We start from the raw sequence: 17,444 nt of genomic DNA, 5'->3' as shown, positions 1-17,444 counted from the left end.
TTTGAGCTGAGCTGTGAAGATATTTCCACAGGACTTTACAGTAAATCCTCCGAGGACAGCCTGTCCTCTGCCCACTGCCTCACTGAACTCCCCACTGCAGCAAATAGCATCCTCTAAGCCAGCCAGGAACTTTCCAGTAACCTAGTCCTCTGATGACTCGCTCTGGACCGGATGATCTAAGATCCGTTGCTTAGTATTCAGACATGTGCCAGCAAGGGAGCAGGATGTGTCTCCGCAGAGAGGAATTTGGACACCACCTCCCCGCTTCCCCTCTGCATCCACTGGGGAAGAAGTTTCTTGTGGTGTTTTCCCTTCCCAATGTCCCAACTTTCCATCCGGTTGCTTCTTGCAGGCCCTGGCATACAACTCCTTCTTCCTCCCCTGCCTGGAGAGGACTTTCTCACCCTCAAGCCCAAGGTGCTTGCCCATCTCCTCCCAGGTTGGGCTGGGTCTCCCAACTCTGCTCCCCCTGCCCCCATCCTAGCCACGACCCTGGCATTACTTTTTCCCCATGCCCCACTGAGGCTGCCCGCATGACTCTGAGTTTCCTGAGCACAAAGCTTGTGGCTTCTTGATCCTTGGTCTGCCCTGGTGGTGATGTCTGCCCTTAGAGGGACTTCAGCATCTGTTGGGCCCACTGATTTGAATCACCATGCTCTGCCACTCACTAGCTCTGTGACCTTGGGAAAGTTACTTAACCTCTCTGGGCCTCTATACTCTAAAATGCGAATGATGACTAGCCCTTACCTCACAGGGTTGATGGAGGATTAAACGAGAGCTCCTACCTAACAGGCTTACTGACTCCCCCACGGCATCTACAGTACAACATCAGTAATCATCCCATGGATTCAGTAGGAATGTACACATTTTTTGAGTCTTGACAGGTACAAAAAGTTTTCTGTAATCTGTCCTGAGTTCCAACCTTTTTTTCTACCCGAGCTGGATGGCATCACTGACTCGATGGACATGAGTTTGAGTAAACTCTGGGAGTTGGTGATGGACAGGGAGGCTTGGAGTGCTGCAGTCCACGGGGTCGCAAAGGTCGAACACGACTGTGCGATTGAACTGAACTGAACTGAACAGGGTCCTCAGGATCAACTCTCTAACTACTCAGGCCCGGCAAGCACAGGGTACAGAGCAGGGGGGAGGGGGAGGGGAGGGGCGGGAGAGCTGGGGGAGGGGCAGGCGGTGGCGGAAACTGCACACGGCGAGGGCAGGGGCAGGGGGCTCGGCGCACGGCCCGGGCCGCCCTGCACGCGGTGTTCCCCGCTCTGCGCCCGGCCCTTCCCTCCATCGCCCCGGCGCACGTAGGGCGGCTTCTGGGAACTGATGCCTGGTGGCCCGTGTGCACAGCTCGGTGAGCCGCGCGGCCCGCCAGTGACTCAGCGCGGGGCGGGTGCGGGCAGCGCCCGGCCCCGGAGGGTTTTTGCACTCGCCCCAGCTCCTTTCCGCTATAAAAGCAGCCCACCGCCCGCTCCGCTCCAGCACGCCCCTTCGGCATCCTCGCCATCCTTTGCTCAGCCGTTTCCGGACCCCAGCCTCCGCTTCAGCTCGCCATGGATCCCAACTGCTCCTGCACCGCGGGTAAGGACCTCTGGTTTGGGGCTGGGTGGCCATCGCAGAACTAGAAGAGAGTCTCTGACTCCTCATCACTCACTTTCAGGGCACTGTTTGCCCTTTCGAAAGGGTTTCCGTGTACCCTCCTCTCCTCTGAGTTCAACTAGGAGACCCCGTTTGACCGATAAGGCAATTCGTGTTCGTGGCTCGCCCAGGTTCCCACGAATTGGTTGTGGAACTGGGACTCAAACTCGGGCTGCTAGCCCGCATGCCCGCGTTCGGTTCTCCAAGGCCCGTTCTTGCATCTTTCTCCTGGCAGGTGAATCCTGCACGTGCGCCGGCTCCTGCAAATGCAAAGATTGCAAGTGCGCCTCCTGCAAGAAGAGTAAGTGGGATTTTCTCTCTGTCTACCCCTCACGCGCCGCACTCCCCGCGCCCAGCACCACCACCACCCCCACCCCCACCCCCCCACCCCCGCCCTTGCAGGAGGATTCGTTACGGTCTGAGCCGCCAGGGAAGCCCCTACACCACTGGAGGGGAATTTAAATCGGGCAGTGGGTGCCCCTTCCCCAGGGAAGGTGGCGCCTCCACCGGAAAGGGCGGGAACCCTTCTTAATCCGCTGTCCCTCGCGCTCATCAGTGCCGCCCCCTTCCCTCCCCCAGGCTGCTGCTCCTGCTGCCCCGTGGGCTGTGCCAAGTGTGCCCAGGGCTGCGTCTGCAAAGGGGCCTCGGACAAGTGCAGTTGCTGTGCCTGAAGTCGGGGAGAGCCTGCTCCTCGGTGTAAATAGAACAACATGTACAAACCTGCATTTTTTTTTTTAATACAACCTGACCCGTTTGTTACATCCCTCTTTTTTTTTTTTTCCTATAAAATACAAGAATGATAATAAAAGTGGTTGGCTTTATTCTGACTGTTTTCTTTGACTTGACCAGGGCTTCAGTGAGGGATTGGGCTAGAAGTACAAAGACCTGGTTTCTGGATGGAAATGTTGACCCCTGACAAACCTAGTGCCTTGTTCGAGCCACATTTCGGCACTGAGCTCCATCTTCTGTGAAATGGAAGTGCCTGAGGGCAGATGCCACAAGGACACTGGGCACATGTGGAGTCCTCTCTGTTTTCAAGTCAAGGGTTGGTGGCACAGAAGCTGCTCAATCTAGAATTTTCATTCTGTATGGTTTCCCTGTTCAGTTTCTGTTCCTTTTGGGTTTTAGGCTTGAAAGTGACTAAAACCTGCTTGAATATAAATGGGGCTTCTAAAATAAATCCCTGTGGTGAAGGAACATGTTTTACTTCCCATCCATCACAGATCTAAACACTGGTAAAAATAATAATAATCATTACTATAATACTATAATATAATATATATTATATTATAATATAATAATCATTACTATAAAAATGCCATAAAGGAACAACACAGAGCCCATACTTCTAGATTCAACACACATCATTTCAATCACTGTATGAAGAACAAACAAAATCAGATTTTAAAATACTTCACAGGGGGACTTCCCTGGTCCAGTGGCTAAGACTTTGCAATCCCAATGCAGGGGGCTTGGGTTCCATCCCTGGTGGTGTACCTAGACCCCACATGCCATAACTAAAGATCTTGCATGCTGCAACTAAGACCAAGTGCAGTCAAAAAAAAAACAAAACAAAGGATGCTGCGCATACATTGATCAGGTGTCCAAGAGCAACTGGAAACACCATAAAACAGCCCCAGGGTGTGGACCCCACACACCTTGCACGCACTGCCTTCCCACCCCTGGCATCCACACAGGGAACAGACACTTGACTTGCCCAGTGCCACTCACAACAGACCCACTGCCCTGAGGGCTCCCTGCTAGGGCTTGGCACTCAGTCTTTGGAAGCTGTTCCATTGCTCAGGCTGAAACTGGTCCCTCCAAAATCCAGCCCTTGGCTACCTGAAAACAGCAAAGTAACCAGGGATTCGGAGGGAATTACCCAGCCATTTCCCATGAAGAGGGCGGATGCCTGAGAATTGGATCCAGATGAGAGTATTTCATGTCTGCCAGAGCTAGGTGATGGCAGTTCAGAGGGTGTGGTGGTGTTTGTTAGGCAGGACTGAGGTGCCCAGTGACTTGTAATTAATGCCAACGGTTAGTCCCCTCTGGCTGCTTGCGGACAGAATTGCTATTTGATGTCAAATAAAAGGGAAAGGCAAGTCATGTGGCCCCGAAGTCAAGACCACACTTGTTCACAGGTGTCCTAGGTAAAGAGGGGATCCCAGGAGTCAGCCTGTGCTGAGGGCATGGGTGTTGCAGTTCACAGCCTATTTTGCCACAGGTGGTAAGCCCTGGGCAAGTTACTCAACATCTGAGTCTCCATTCTCCAACTGCCTTCTCCATATTAAAATATATATATATATATGTACACACACATATTTCTTTCCTTTTGGCTGCGCTGGGTCTTTGTTGCCTCATGGGTTCCTCTCTAGTGGAGCCGGCGCTGCTCTCTAGGGGTGGTGTGCATGGTTTTCTCAGTGTAGCGGGTTCTCTTGTGGAGCACAGGCTTGATGGTTGTGGCACATGGGCTTAGCTGCTCCGTGGCCTGTGGAATCTTCCTGGGTCAGGGATCAAACCTGCACTGGCAGGCGGGATTCTTCACCACTGAGCCACCAGGGAAGCCCCCATTTTCCCATTTGTGAAAAGGAGATTATATCTCGATGTGGGGATTAAATGATGGCGTCCTGGCTTAATAAACAATGGCCATTCTGATCTCTAGAGCCACACGGACATTCGCGGAGAAAGAATCCTTTCAGCTCCCAACAAGCTCTTGGGGAAAGACTCATTGGTTTAGAAGTAATACTCTGGGCTGGAGGTTAAGGATGGGATTGGAAATTTGCTGATCTGGTGCTAAAGGGAGTATGGATGACCTCCAGTGAGCACCCCCAGGACAAGATGCTGCCACAGCGTTTGGACACATTCCCAACCATGCCATCTGATCTGCACAGGAACCAGTGAGAGCATAAATGTGCAGGCTGGAGTGACTGTGCCAATTTCAGAGAGGTTAAGTAACCTGCCCAAGGACACACAGCTCAGAGGTCAGAGGCCTGAACCTATACTACAGCTGATCTCACCCCCTGGCCACAGCTGGTAGATCATGATGTCACTGAATGCTAAACCCACCTCTCACTATTCAGAGGTCGAAGGACCTTTCGAAAAGGTCTGAATGTGCTCCTGGCTTGACATGGGAAACTGAATTCCAGAGAGGTCACAGAGCTGCTTGCTCAGTGCGCTTCCCGCTGCTGCCCCTGTGCCAGCTTTCAGCATCCTTGTTGGTCACGTGGAGTTGGGGTGTAGGAGCCGGGCTGGGGGCAGAATGCTGCAGTCAGCCTGCAAGAGTACCAATCCAACCTGCGTCACAGGACATTAGCTCTCTGTGGCTCAGTCTCCTCCACTGTTTGAGGCTCAGGGACTGCCCTGGTGGTCCAGGGGCAAAGACTGCGCCCTCAAAGCAGGGGGCCCAGGTTCAATTCCTGGTGAGGGAACTGAATCCTACATGCGACCATTATGACCTGGCATAGCCAAATAAATAAATATTTTTTAGGCAAATGCATATGGCTCAGGAGATTAAAGAACTAATGCATGTAAAAAAATTAGTATGTTACTTGGCATGTGGTGAGCAGTCTATAATGTCAGCTATTTATCATTATTATTATTATTCATAACATTGCGGCTATTCAAGTACCCTCTAGACACAGAAGCAGTGCTGGTGTGCCTAGGTGTATCTCCTGTGGTCTTCAACCACTTGAGCATGTGACGTGTGGTCCAAAAAGAGTCACTGATTCTCACAAAATTGTGACCAGCACTGGGGGTTTATAACCCCGAGCACAACAGTGTGCCCTTATGGTGCATACAGAAAATTGCCTGCGATTTCTGCTACCACACTTGCACCAGTAATTTACTTAACATTTAAATGATTTATAAGTTTTAAAATATATTGGTATCAGCATCTCCAGAGAAACAGAACCAGTAGGATGTAGATAGAAAGAGAGAGAGAGCCAGATTTAAGAAATTCGCTTATGTAACTGTGGAAACTGGCATGACTGAAATTTGCAGGACCAGCCAGCAGCCTGGAAATTCCAGTAGAAGTTGATGTTGGTTGCAATCCTGAGTTTAAAGGCCATCTGGAGGCCCAATTCTCTCCTTTTCAAGAGACCTCATTTTTTCTCTAAGGCCTCCACTGACTGGATGAGGCCTTCTACATTATGAAGGGTAATCTGCTTTTCTGTATACTGATTTAAATGTTAATCATGTCAAAAAAAAAAAAAAACACAAAGAAACACATTCACAGCAACATCAGGCTAGCGTGTGTAATCAAGGACTTGGTATGATAGCCTAGACATGTTGGCACATAAAATTAACCATTATAGACCATCACTCATCACCCATACAACTTCTTCAGTTCAGTACAGTTCAGTCGCTCAGTCATGTCCAACTCCTTGCGACCCCATGAACTGCAGCACGCCAGGCCTCCCTGTCCAGCACCAACTCCTGGAATTCACCCAAACTCATGTCCATCGAGTCGGTGACGCCATCCAGCCATCTCATCCTCTGTCATCCCCTTCTCCTCCTGCCCCCAATCCCTCCCAGCATCAGAGTCTTTTCCAATGAGTCAACTCTTCCCATGAGGTGGCTGGAGTACTGGAGTTTCAGCTTTAGCATCATTCCTTCTGAAGAACACCCAGGACTGATCTCCTTTAGAATGGACTGGTTGGATCTCCTTGCAGTCCAAGGGACTCTCAAGAGTCTTCTCCAACACCACAGTTCAAAAGTATCAATTCTTCAGCGCTCAGGTTTCTTTAGAGTCCAACTCTCACATCCATACGTGACCACTGGAAAAACCATAGCCTTGACTAGACAGACCTTTGTTGGCAAAGAAATGTCTCTGCTTTTGAATATGCTATCTAGGTTGGTCATAACTTTTCTTCCAAGGAGTAAGCGTCTTTTACTTTCATGGCCGCAGTCACCATCTGCACTGATTTTGGAGCCCCCCCAAAATAAATTCTGACACTGTTTCCACTCTTTCCCCATTTATTTCCCATGAAGTGATAGGACCAGATGCCATGATCTTCGTTTTCTGAATGTTGAGCTTTAAGCCAACATTTTCACTCTCCTCTTTGACTTTCATCAAGAGGCTTTTTAGTTCCTCTTCACTTTCTGCCATAAGGGTGGTGTCATCTGCATGTCTGAGGTTATTGATATTTCTCCTGGCAATCTTGATTCCCGCTTGTGCTTCCTCCAGCCCAGCATTTTTCATGATGTACTCTGCATATAAGTTAAATAAGCAGGGTGACAATATACAACTTCTTAAACCATACTTAATCTCCCAACAAAGACAATAACAAGGTCATACTTCTGTCTAACACAACACAACTACCTTACCTACAACTGAAAATGTATAAAACTGTCCTCAAAGGAGGATGCAAAGTCCTTGGGTGATGGTCACTTCTGTACTTGCTATCATGTAACTTAAATGCTGTGATATTAACAATACATAAATACTACAATGTACAGTCAATACATTCTATGTTATATAAGAAGGGAATAAAAGAGGGAAGAACACAAAGATATTTGCCATATACATATATATTTACCTATTTATATATATATTACATGTGCTTCCCCGGTGGCTCAGAGATAGAGAATCTGCCTACCAATGCAGGAGATGCAGGTTTGATCCCTGGATAGGAAAGACCCCCTGGAGAAGGAAATGGCAACCCACTCCAGTATTCTTGCCTGGAAAATTCCCATGGCCAGAGGAGTCTGGCGGGCTATGGTCCATGCGGTCATGGACACAAATTAGTGACCAAACAACAACTAATATGTCACATTATTTACATATTTATATATACTGCATATTTGTAAGAAACTAATGAAGTACTCATAACAGTTACAGTTGTCAGTTCTGTTTCTGGAACCAGTCATATGGTCACAGCTGAGGTTTATAAAGACCTTCTTCTCCTACCCACTCTGTGTTCACTTTGCCCCCTGCACGTACCTCATTCGGTCGTGGCTCTTGATCTGGTGACCCTAAGCCTTCATTTTTGAAGGGCCTGGACCTTTATCAGTCCAGTCTTGATTGGGTTGTTATAGTAGTTTATCACTGACTTTAATCTCAGGGCAGGGTAAGTGCTAAGAGATGCCCTAAGGGATCTCCTCTGTTACATAGGCTTTCTTAGCGCCATTGCAGTCTTACCCATAAGCCTAGAGTACTTGCTATGTTTTGCAACTAGCTCCAATCAGCATACCATCAATGTACTGGACCAGTGTGGTGTCTTGGAGAAGGAAAAGACAGTCTAGGTCCCTGAAGACAAAATTATGACACAAGCCTGGAGAGCTGATAAGTTTGAGGCCTAATCTCTCTTTAAAAGATCTCAAGCAGTACACTGATATTGAAGACTGCTGCTGCTGCTAAGTCACTTCAGCCGTGTCCGACTCTGTGCGACCCCATAGACGGCAGCCCACCAGGCTCCCCCGTCCCTGGGATTCTCCAGGCAAGAACACTAGAGTGGGTTGCCATTTCCTTCTCCAATGCTGGAAAGTGAAAAGTGAAGGTGAAGTCGCTCAGTTGTGTCCTACTCTTAGTGACCACATGGACTGCAGCCCACCAGGCTCCTCCATCCATGGGGTTTTCCAGGCAAGGGTACTGGATATTGAAGACACATCAAAGGAAAACTTGATCCTTGACCCTCTCCTTCCTTTGGGAAGCTGACTGGACTCAGATCCAGTGGCTCTAATTCCTAGCTCTGTGGGCAAGCTACTTAACATCCTTGTGACTTCCCTTCCCATCAGCCTAATGGGCTCACAAATAATAGTGTTCCTCTTTAGATTCATTTTGAGGGATGAAAGATTAAAAACAAAAACAAAACAGATTAACCAGCTGTGACACACACAAAATGCTGTCAAATAGTAATATTGAAAGGGAAACAATTAAAAAATGATATGTAAAGCTAGGTCTGAATATCACCTAAAAAAAAAATCCCTCCTCTGGATGCATCCCACTTTCTGAACATCTTTTCTGGAGTGAGGTGGGCTGGCTAGGCTGTATAGATACACAAAAGACCCAGACTAACGCGCCCATATATCCCTTCAAACTAGAGAGTGGAGGCAGGATGGAAGCTGAGGCCATTTCCGTTTATACCCAAAGGAGGCTCCCCAGGCGCAGTGTCCGCCTTGAATTGAGCCAGAAAAATAGGGCCAAAGGCCTTCTGAGCACTGGGGGAGGAAATGTTCGGGTTTTTCCACCGCCTCCTTTCAGCAGGGACGTGAGCACAGGCTGGGGTTGCACAGGGGCTCCGGAAAGGACGAACTTGAGAACTTGAGTACAAAGGAACGGGCGGCGAGGGGTATTGGAGGGGGCAGGTTGGGGTGGCGAAGACGGATGATTGGGTTCTTGGAAGATCCTGAAACAAAGGTGGCATCCTACCTTGGGAAAATTGGGAAGGGGGCGTGCAGAGAAGCTGGGACACCGAGAGCAACCCGGTACACCCTCCCTCCGCGAGTTCTCGTGCCAAAGGGGGCGGTCCGAGCACTGCGCACGGACCGAAGTCTTGCTCGCTGAACCTGCGCCCGGCGGGCGCCGCCAGGTGCGCTCAGCCCAGCGGGACGGGGCGGAGCGGACAGCGTGGACCCACCGAGCGGGGCGGGCGGAGTGCAAGGCCGGGGCGGGGCCTCTGCGCCCGGGCCTCCTCCTCTGGGTATAAACTGAACCGCGCGTTCCTGGATTCCAACACGTCCCCACCGGCCCAAGTACTTCTTTGCCACTTGCTTTGGACGGCCTCACCTCATCTCCGAATGGACCCCAACTGCTCCTGCTCCACTGGTAAGGGATCCCTGGCTCTGGGACTTCGGATGTCCCCTCCCCAATATCAAGAAGCGTCCCTGGGTTTAGAAGAGGGAGTATTTGACGTGGGCTTCTGTAGTTAACCCAGCATGTGCTTTCTCCCCAAACTAGCGACTTCATCTTCCATTAGAGCGTTCCCTTCCTCTTAGTCTTCCGCTTCAGAGGCAAGAGGTTTGAGGCTCAAGGCTGCCCGGTCCCACATCATCCTGGTGTCTCGGGGCCTCTGGGTCGGCTCCAGTGCTCTGTCCAGGCCTCCGTATTGCCTAGGCTGGTTGGGGAGGAGATATTGCCTCTTCTGGGCTCAGACAGAAGGTCCGAGCCATCCAGGCTTCCTGAATGGGCACTGGAGCCTGGGTTCATCCTTGGGGGTAAATACAAGACAGTACCCTTTGCACCGAAGGGCAGAGAAGCGGGGTGGTGGGGGGTTGGGGGCGGGGGCGGGGGTGGGGGGGGCGATGAGCCTTCTGTCTGTTCTGTGCTAGACAGGAGCTCCCAGGGCTGGTCCTGCCCCAGGAGGAGGGGGAGGGCCCTGCTGATGGCTGCAGCGGCTCCTCTTCCCCCGGCTCACCGCTGGCTTTTCCCTTCCTGGCAGGCAGCTCCTGCAGCTGCGCTGGTTCCTGCACCTGCAAGGCCTGCAGATGCCCCTCCTGCAAGAAGAGTGAGTGCGGGCCCTCCTCTGGGAACCCAGAGAGGGGGTGGGTGGGGAGTGCTGTAGCTAGGGGGAGGGAGGGAACCCAGAGTGGGTTCTGAGTGCATGGTTCTGAGGGGCTGGCCCTCTTGCCGCTGGGCACCCACCTGTCACTGCTGCTTCTAACTTTCTGCCCTGTCCTGGGCTTAGATGGAGCCAGGCAGCCATTTCCTAGTAGAACTCATGCCAAAGGTCCTCCAAGCTGTCTTAGGGCATGCTTTTCTGCACTCAGGGTTCTCTGGGTCTCAGGGTTTTGCCGCAGGGTTGCTGTTCGGCAGAGAGGTGCCTGGGAAATGCATCGCTGACACCTGCTTTCCCCATCTCTCCACAGGCTGCTGCTCCTGCTGCCCTGTGGGCTGTGCCAAGTGTGCCCAGGGCTGCATCTGCAAAGGGGCCTCGGACAAGTGCAGCTGTTGTGCCTGATGTGGGGTAGAGCCTGCTCCCAGGTGTCACTGGAGGAACGTGGGCCAACCTGCATTTCTATACAACTCTGACTTGATCTCTACATTCCCTTTCTTAGGAAATATGTAAATGGTAATAAAGGTTGTTGACACTATTCTGATTCACTTTTCTTTTCTGTGCATTTGGAATAAGGGCTTTTGTGCTATCCAGGGCTGGTGTAGGAGACTGGATGAGAACTATAGAGACATGGCTACTAGAACAAAGTGTTAGGCCCCAATAAACTAAGTGTGCTGAGCAGATTCAGGGTCCCCTCCATTCTCATGTCAAGGGTTGGTGTCTTCATTTTCCATCCTCTGATTGCCCTGAATAACTTCAGTTCCACATAGATTTTAGGCCTGATAGACTCTAAAGAAGTTGGACTCACACCCCTAGTTACCTAAATCCCTACCTGGGACTCTCAAACTCCCTGCGCTGAAAGACTAGTGTGAATTTTCTGGCTGTGGTTTCTATTTTCTATCTTCACAAACCTAAATGTTGGCAAAATAAAATTAAGTGAATTACTAATAAAAATTTACAAGGATACAAAATACAAAGTCCAATTATTGATTCAACAAATTTGAATAAATACATGGGGAACAGTAATACAAGAAAAATTTAAAAAGTAAAACCCACATGTTTGTTCACCCAATACTAACACAATATTGTAAACCAACTATAGTTCAGTTTAAAAAAGAAACTACACATTTGTTCCATCAGAGGTGTATGCGGAACACTGAAAACACTGGTGCCCCACTGTGTGGACCAGCTATACCTGGAGTAGCCCCTCCCCACATCCCCACAGGGACCATCCATCTCACCTGGCCCAGTGCCAGGACACCTGCTACCCTTGAGAGCTTCCTGCGTTGAGTTGGCTCTAAGTCATTGGAAGTTCCTTTAGGTCAGGCTGAACTCTGCTTTCAAAATCCAGCCCTTGGCTACTTGAAACCAGCAAAGTGGCTAGGAATTAGGAGGTAATGCCCAGCCATTTCCCAACAAGAGGGAGTATACCTGGAAACTGGTTCCTGATGAAGGACTTCACGTCTGCCTGTGCACGTTCTGCACAGTACCACATTCTGCAGTTACGAAACTGTAGCTGTATTTGGAAGGAGAGAGGTGCTGAGTGACTTGTAAACGATGGTCATGGCTAGTCCCCTCCGGACAACATTTGGAGTGATTTGCTATTTGATAAAGAGAAAGACAAGTCACATGGTCCAAGTGTCAGGACCACACTCACCCACAGGTATCCTGTGTGAAGAGGGGATTTCTAGACCCAGTGTGCTGGTTCATTTAAGCAGTGGCACTTCCTGCCACATATCCTGTATGAAAGTGACGTCGCTGTCATATCCGACTCTTAGCGACCCCATGGACTGCAGCCTACCAGGCTCCTCTGTCCATGGGATTTTCCAGGCAAGAGTACTAGAGTGGGTTGCCACTTCCTTCTCCAGGGGATCTTCCCGATCCAGCATCGAACCTGGGTCTCCTGCATTGCAGACAGACACTTTACCGTCTGAGCCACCAGGGAAGCCCCCTATCCTGAATGAGTCTCTCAAATCCTCTAAGTCTCCATTTCCTATTAAAAGGAGGTTGTATCTCTACATGGTATTAAGTGAGAGTGGCCTAGCTCCTCACTGCTGCTGCTGCTGCTAAGTCGCTTCAGTCGTGTCCGACTCTGTGCGACCCCATAGACGGCAGCCCACCAGACTCCCCTGTCCCTGGGATTCTCCAGGCAAGAACACTGGAGTGGGTTGCCATTTCCATCTCCAATGCATAGAAGTGAATAGTGAAAGTGAAGTTGCTCAGTTGTGTTCGACTCCTAGCGACCCCATGGACTGCAGCCTACCAGTCTCCTCTGTCCATGGGATTTGCCAGGCAAGAGTACTGGAGTGGGTTGCCATTGCCTTTTCTGTAGCTCCTCACTAGGTCTTAATAAACAGTGTCTATTACGATCCTTCAGTTAACAGTGACTTTATTGGGACAGAATCTTGTTGAATCCTAACAAGCTCTTTGGGAAAGGTGGGAGGTTAAAGTTTGATTGGAAATGTACTAATCCATTGCCAGCGGGAGTGTGGATGCCCTGCGACAGCCCCCCTCGGGTGTGACGCTGCCACACCATTTGGACAACCACAAATTCAATGCCCACCCTCATATCACCTGATCTACACTGAACCCATCACAGAGGGAACTTGCAGGGGATGGAGGGATGTGCCAATTGCCCAGAGTTTGAGCGACCTGCCCAAGGGCACACAGATCACAGTCAAGAGGTCTGAATCTATACTACAACTGTCTCACCTACTTGCCAAAGGTGAATAATTATGAGGTCGTATTATGCTGAGCCCTGCCTCTCATTATTCAGAGCTGGCAGGCTCCTTAGAGACAGGCTTGTTGTGCTAATGGCAGAAGAGATGGGAGACTGAAGTCCAAGAGGTCACGGCTATGATCTTCCCTTCCTTGGGGTCGTCATGCTTCCGGAACCTCCATCCTGGAATGGGGTGGACTGGCTAGGTTCAGGAAAACCCCTGAAAAGTTTAGGGCAAGAGCACCTGGAAACATGTGCCCATCCATCCATTCAGCCGTGGAGAACAAAAGGAAGGATGGGAGGCAGAGGCCTGAGTGAGTTGATCCTGGGGCCGTTAGAGAGAAAAGTTAAGAGAAACGCTGCCTAGGGCCCTTCGCGGGGACCAGGACAGGGAACGGTGGGGCAAGAGGGAATCCGGGCCTTGGTGGTGAAGGTCACATCCACCACGGGGCTCTGCACACGAGGCTCTGAACACGACACACAGCTCCAGCCATGCCTGGGACGTGAGCCCGAGACTCGGGTTGCACACTGGCTCCGGGAAGTGGCGAACGCGGAGATAGCGCGGGGGTCGGGGGTGGGGAAGACGGCGAAAACACAGAGGCTGGGTTCCAGGAAAAAGCCGGGAGCGGGGAGGCTGCCGCCCGCGGGAAAACTGGGAGGGGGCGGGCAGGGAGGCTAGGACACCGTGTACCTCCCGGCAAACTGTCCCTCCCCGCGGGCAGGGGCCAAAGGCGGCGCTCCGTGTGCACAGCGGCCCCAAGGGCACCGGGAGACTCTTGCGCTCGGCTCGCGTGGGGCTCACCGCCCGGCCCCGGGAGCTGTGGGCCGTGCGGGCGCGGAGCCTCGGGGCGGGGGCAGGCGGGGCGGGCCCTCTGCGCCCGGGCCGTCTCCTCCGGTTACAAACCCAGCGAGCGGGCTCCTCGACTCGACACGCCTCTCACCGGATCGGGTGTCTCTTCTTTGCCGCGTGCTTTTGCCCTCTGGTCTCAGCTCGGCTCCAAATGGACCCCAACTGCTCCTGCCCCACTAGTAGGTGACCCCTGGCTCTGGGCCTAGGGTACACCCTTCCCAGGCACTAGACAGAGGTTCCGTGGGGTTAGACGACGGAGGATTTTGAATCTGAGCTAAAGTGGACGCCCAGGGTTCACCAGAAGTGCTTTCTGCCTAGCCAGGATCGAAAGAGCGTTTTTTTTTTTTTTCTTTTTTTACCCCCCTAGTCAAGCGGCTTGTGGGATCTTAGTTCCTCCACCAGGGATTGAACACAGGGCCCTGAGCAGTGAGAGCACGGGAATCCTAAGGACTGGACTCACAGGGAATTCCCAGACTCTAATTTTGAATGGAGAGTACTGAGGCTCAAGACTGTCCTTGTTGTCCTCACCCAGGGGGTCAGGGAACAGCTAGACTGGGACCCAGTGCTGGGTGGAGACCTTGGAGCTGCCGGGCCTTGATGGCAGGAGAGGACATGGTGCCTCTTGGGGTTCAGGACATAGACCTGGCCCCCAGCCCCAGTCAACCTGTGCTGGGTCTGGAACCTGGGGCCTTCCCTGGGAAGGGGATCTTCTTTCCTGGGACCCGAGGAGGGGAGCTGGGGCTTCTCCATCTGCCTGAGTGGAGGGGAGCTCTCCCAGGGCTGGTCCTGACCCAGGAGGAGGGGGAGGGCCCTGCTGACGGCTGCGTGGCTCCTCCTCCCCCTGCTCACCGCTGGCCTTTTCCTTCCTGGCAGGCGGCTCCTGCAGCTGCGCTGGCTCCTGCACATGCAAGGCCTGCAGATGCCCCTCCTGCAAGAAGAGTGAGCGCGGGCCCTCCTCTGGGAACCTGGGGTCTGGGCTGAGTCTGAGGGAGGGACCCAGAGCTCAGCAGGGAGCAGGACTGACCAGACTTCCCTACATCACCCCCACCCCCTGCACCAGCACTGAAACAGAGTCTGAGCTGAAAGAGCCAGAGAGATGATTCTGTTCCAACTTCTCATTCTACAATGGCTAAAAAAGTTTGAGAGAGGTCAGCGAATGGGGTCAAGGATGGAAACTAGACCTAGAACCCAGGTCTCTTGTCTCTGATGTCACCTTGTGAAACCTCCAGTGTCCTGGGCACTTTAGATTCTTGAACTTGGTGAAGAGGTGTGGAGTCTCGGCCCTGGCCGTGCAGCCCTTTGCTGTACAGGCAGCCCAGTCCTTCCCTGACCCCTGGTGGACAGCTGTGGCAGCAGTTTGCCCCTCTCTGAACTTGACCACTTTCCTTACTTCACTGTATGTTTCTGAGGGGTGTGTGCAGGCTTACTTCACTGTATATTCGCTTCAGTCATGTCTGTTTGTGACCCTAATGGGCTATAGCCTTCCAGCTCCTCTGTCAATGGGATTCTCCAGTCAAGGATACTGGAGTGGGTTGCCATGCCCTCCTCCAGGGGATCTTCCCAACCCAGGGATCGAATCCACATCTCTTCCATCTCCTGCATTGGCAGGAGGGTTCTTTACCACTAGTGCCATCTGGGAAGCCCTTTGAGGAGTGGCAGCTGCCCTTTCACTGCCCCTAAGGGCCCCACCACAGTCTCTAGGCTTTCTGCCCTGTCCTGAACTCAGAGCAATTTTCAGAGTGTCAGAGATGAATTTCTTAGGATAGAGCATACTTTCCTAAGGTCAGGGTCCTCAGGGCCTGGGGCCAGCTTGTGCCAGGCCTGCTGTTGGGAAGGGTGGTTTCACGTAATGTTATCTCTCACTCTCACTCCCCCCAGGCTGCTGCTCCTGCTGCCCCATGGGCTGTGCCAAGTGTGCCCAGGGCTGCATCTGCAAAGGGGCCTTGGACAAGTGCAGCTGCTGTGCCTGAAGTCGGGGAGAGCCTGCCCCAGGTGTCCACAGAGCAACCAGGACAAACTTGCATTTAACAATTGTTTCTCACTACCTTGATGCGATACAACATTCCTTTTTCTATAAAATATGTGAATTGTAATAAATCTTGTTGACTCTATTCTGGCTTCTGTTTTTGTTTGTGTGTCTTGAGTGGAAATGCAGAGGCTTGGGTTCTGGACCTAACCAGTTGCCCCTAAGACACTGAGTACCTTAAACAGGTCAGGTTACCTCTCTGAGCTTTGGCTTCTCAGGTAAAAGGGGACACATCCTCCAAGTGACATACAGGCATTGGGCACATACAGGTCCTCACTGCCCTCATTATTTTAAGTGTTGATGATGGGAAAACTCCTCAATTTCTCATTTTCATTCTCTGGGCTTCCCCTACCAAAGTTCAGGCCTCAGTGTTATTAGGTTTGTAGGTTTCGAAAGTACTCAGACCAGGTGAAATCCGAATCCTAATTGTTTTACTTCTACATAGGGCTTGCTTCTAAAACACTGCTGAAGGACCAGTTTTTATTTTCTAATGCTAAAGATTTAAACTTTGGTAAATATACTAAAAAAAATGTTAGAGGTCACAGTAGCGGGGAAAACATTTTTAGATTCAATACAGAGAATTTCATCAATCTATGAAGAACCAATAAGAAAATTTAAGTTTTTAATTCTACACATATGTTCATTGAAGCCGTGGATAAGCCCTCCTGGGAACACTTCACCAGCTCTCCACTGTGTGGACCATGCACACCTGAAGCAGCTCTTGCCCCTGCATACCCGCAGAGGACATCAGCCTTGGCTTGCCAGGGTCACTGACAGGACAGCCACCACCGCTGCCAGCTTCCTGTGGTGAGTTGGCTTAGAATCTTTGGGAGTTCTTCCCTAGGGCAGGCTGAAATCTGTCCCTGTCTCAAAATCCAGCCCTTGGCTACATGAAAGCAGCAAAGCGACTGAAAGTGGAAGGAGTCACCACCCAGCTGTTTCCCAGGAAGAGGACGTGTACCTGAGAACTGGGTCCAGGTGAAGGACTTCATGTCCGCAGGGTGATAGCTATTGCCCAGTTTGGAGGGCGAGGTGGTGTTCATTAGACTGGAGTGAGGAGCCCAGTGACTTGTTATTTATATCAAAGCTCACTGCCCCTGGCCATTTGCGGAGGGAATTGCCATTATTATTATTATTTTTAACTCGGGAATCTTTTAATAGTAAAAGGACACTTCATGTAAGTTGTGTGCGTGCGTGTGTCCTCAGGGGGCCCAGTTGGGTCTGACTCTTTGCAATCCCATGAATTGTTTTCCCCCCAGGCTCTTTGGTCCATGGAATTTTCCAGGCAAGAATACTGGAGTAGGTTTCCCCTTCCTACTGAGGGTATTGCTATTTGTTGTACAATCAAAAAAACAAAAAAACCCATAAAACAAGTCACTTGGCCTAGAAGTCAGAACCACACTTGCCCACAGATTTCCTTTGTGAAGAGGGGGTGGGTTTTGGTGTGAGGCATCCTGGTTCACAACTACCTAGCCACTGTCTGACTTGGGCGTGCATTTGATATTGCCTGAGCCTCCATTTTCACATGTGTATAAGGGAGATTACATCTCAATGGCAGGGACATAAATGGGATAGTGGTGATTCCTAGATATGGCTTTAAGAAGTGGCCATTATAATCATTTTATCCACAGAATTTTGTGGATATGTGGATAATCCACTGAGGCCCCAACAAACTCCTAGAAAATGGCTCATGGATTTGGGAGGATTCCCCAGGAC

At 51.0% G+C, this 17,444-nt stretch overlaps 1 long non-coding RNA gene across 1 annotated transcript; it reads left to right on the top strand.

Moving 5' to 3' along the window:
• Nucleotides 1-1,192: 1,192 nt before the first annotated feature.
• Nucleotides 1,193-15,632, top strand: LOC128062802 (uncharacterized). The gene is made up of 3 exons (XR_008200860.1): nt 1,193-1,584; nt 1,877-1,942; nt 15,581-15,632. It is a non-coding gene; the product is annotated as an uncharacterized LOC128062802 (long non-coding RNA).
• Nucleotides 15,633-17,444: the final 1,812 nt, after the last annotated feature.

This window comes from Budorcas taxicolor, chromosome 18 (assembly GCF_023091745.1).
Source record: "Budorcas taxicolor isolate Tak-1 chromosome 18, Takin1.1, whole genome shotgun sequence".
Taxonomy (NCBI): Eukaryota; Metazoa; Chordata; class Mammalia; order Artiodactyla; family Bovidae; genus Budorcas; species Budorcas taxicolor.
This window is presented reverse-complemented; position numbering and strand designations above follow the sequence as displayed.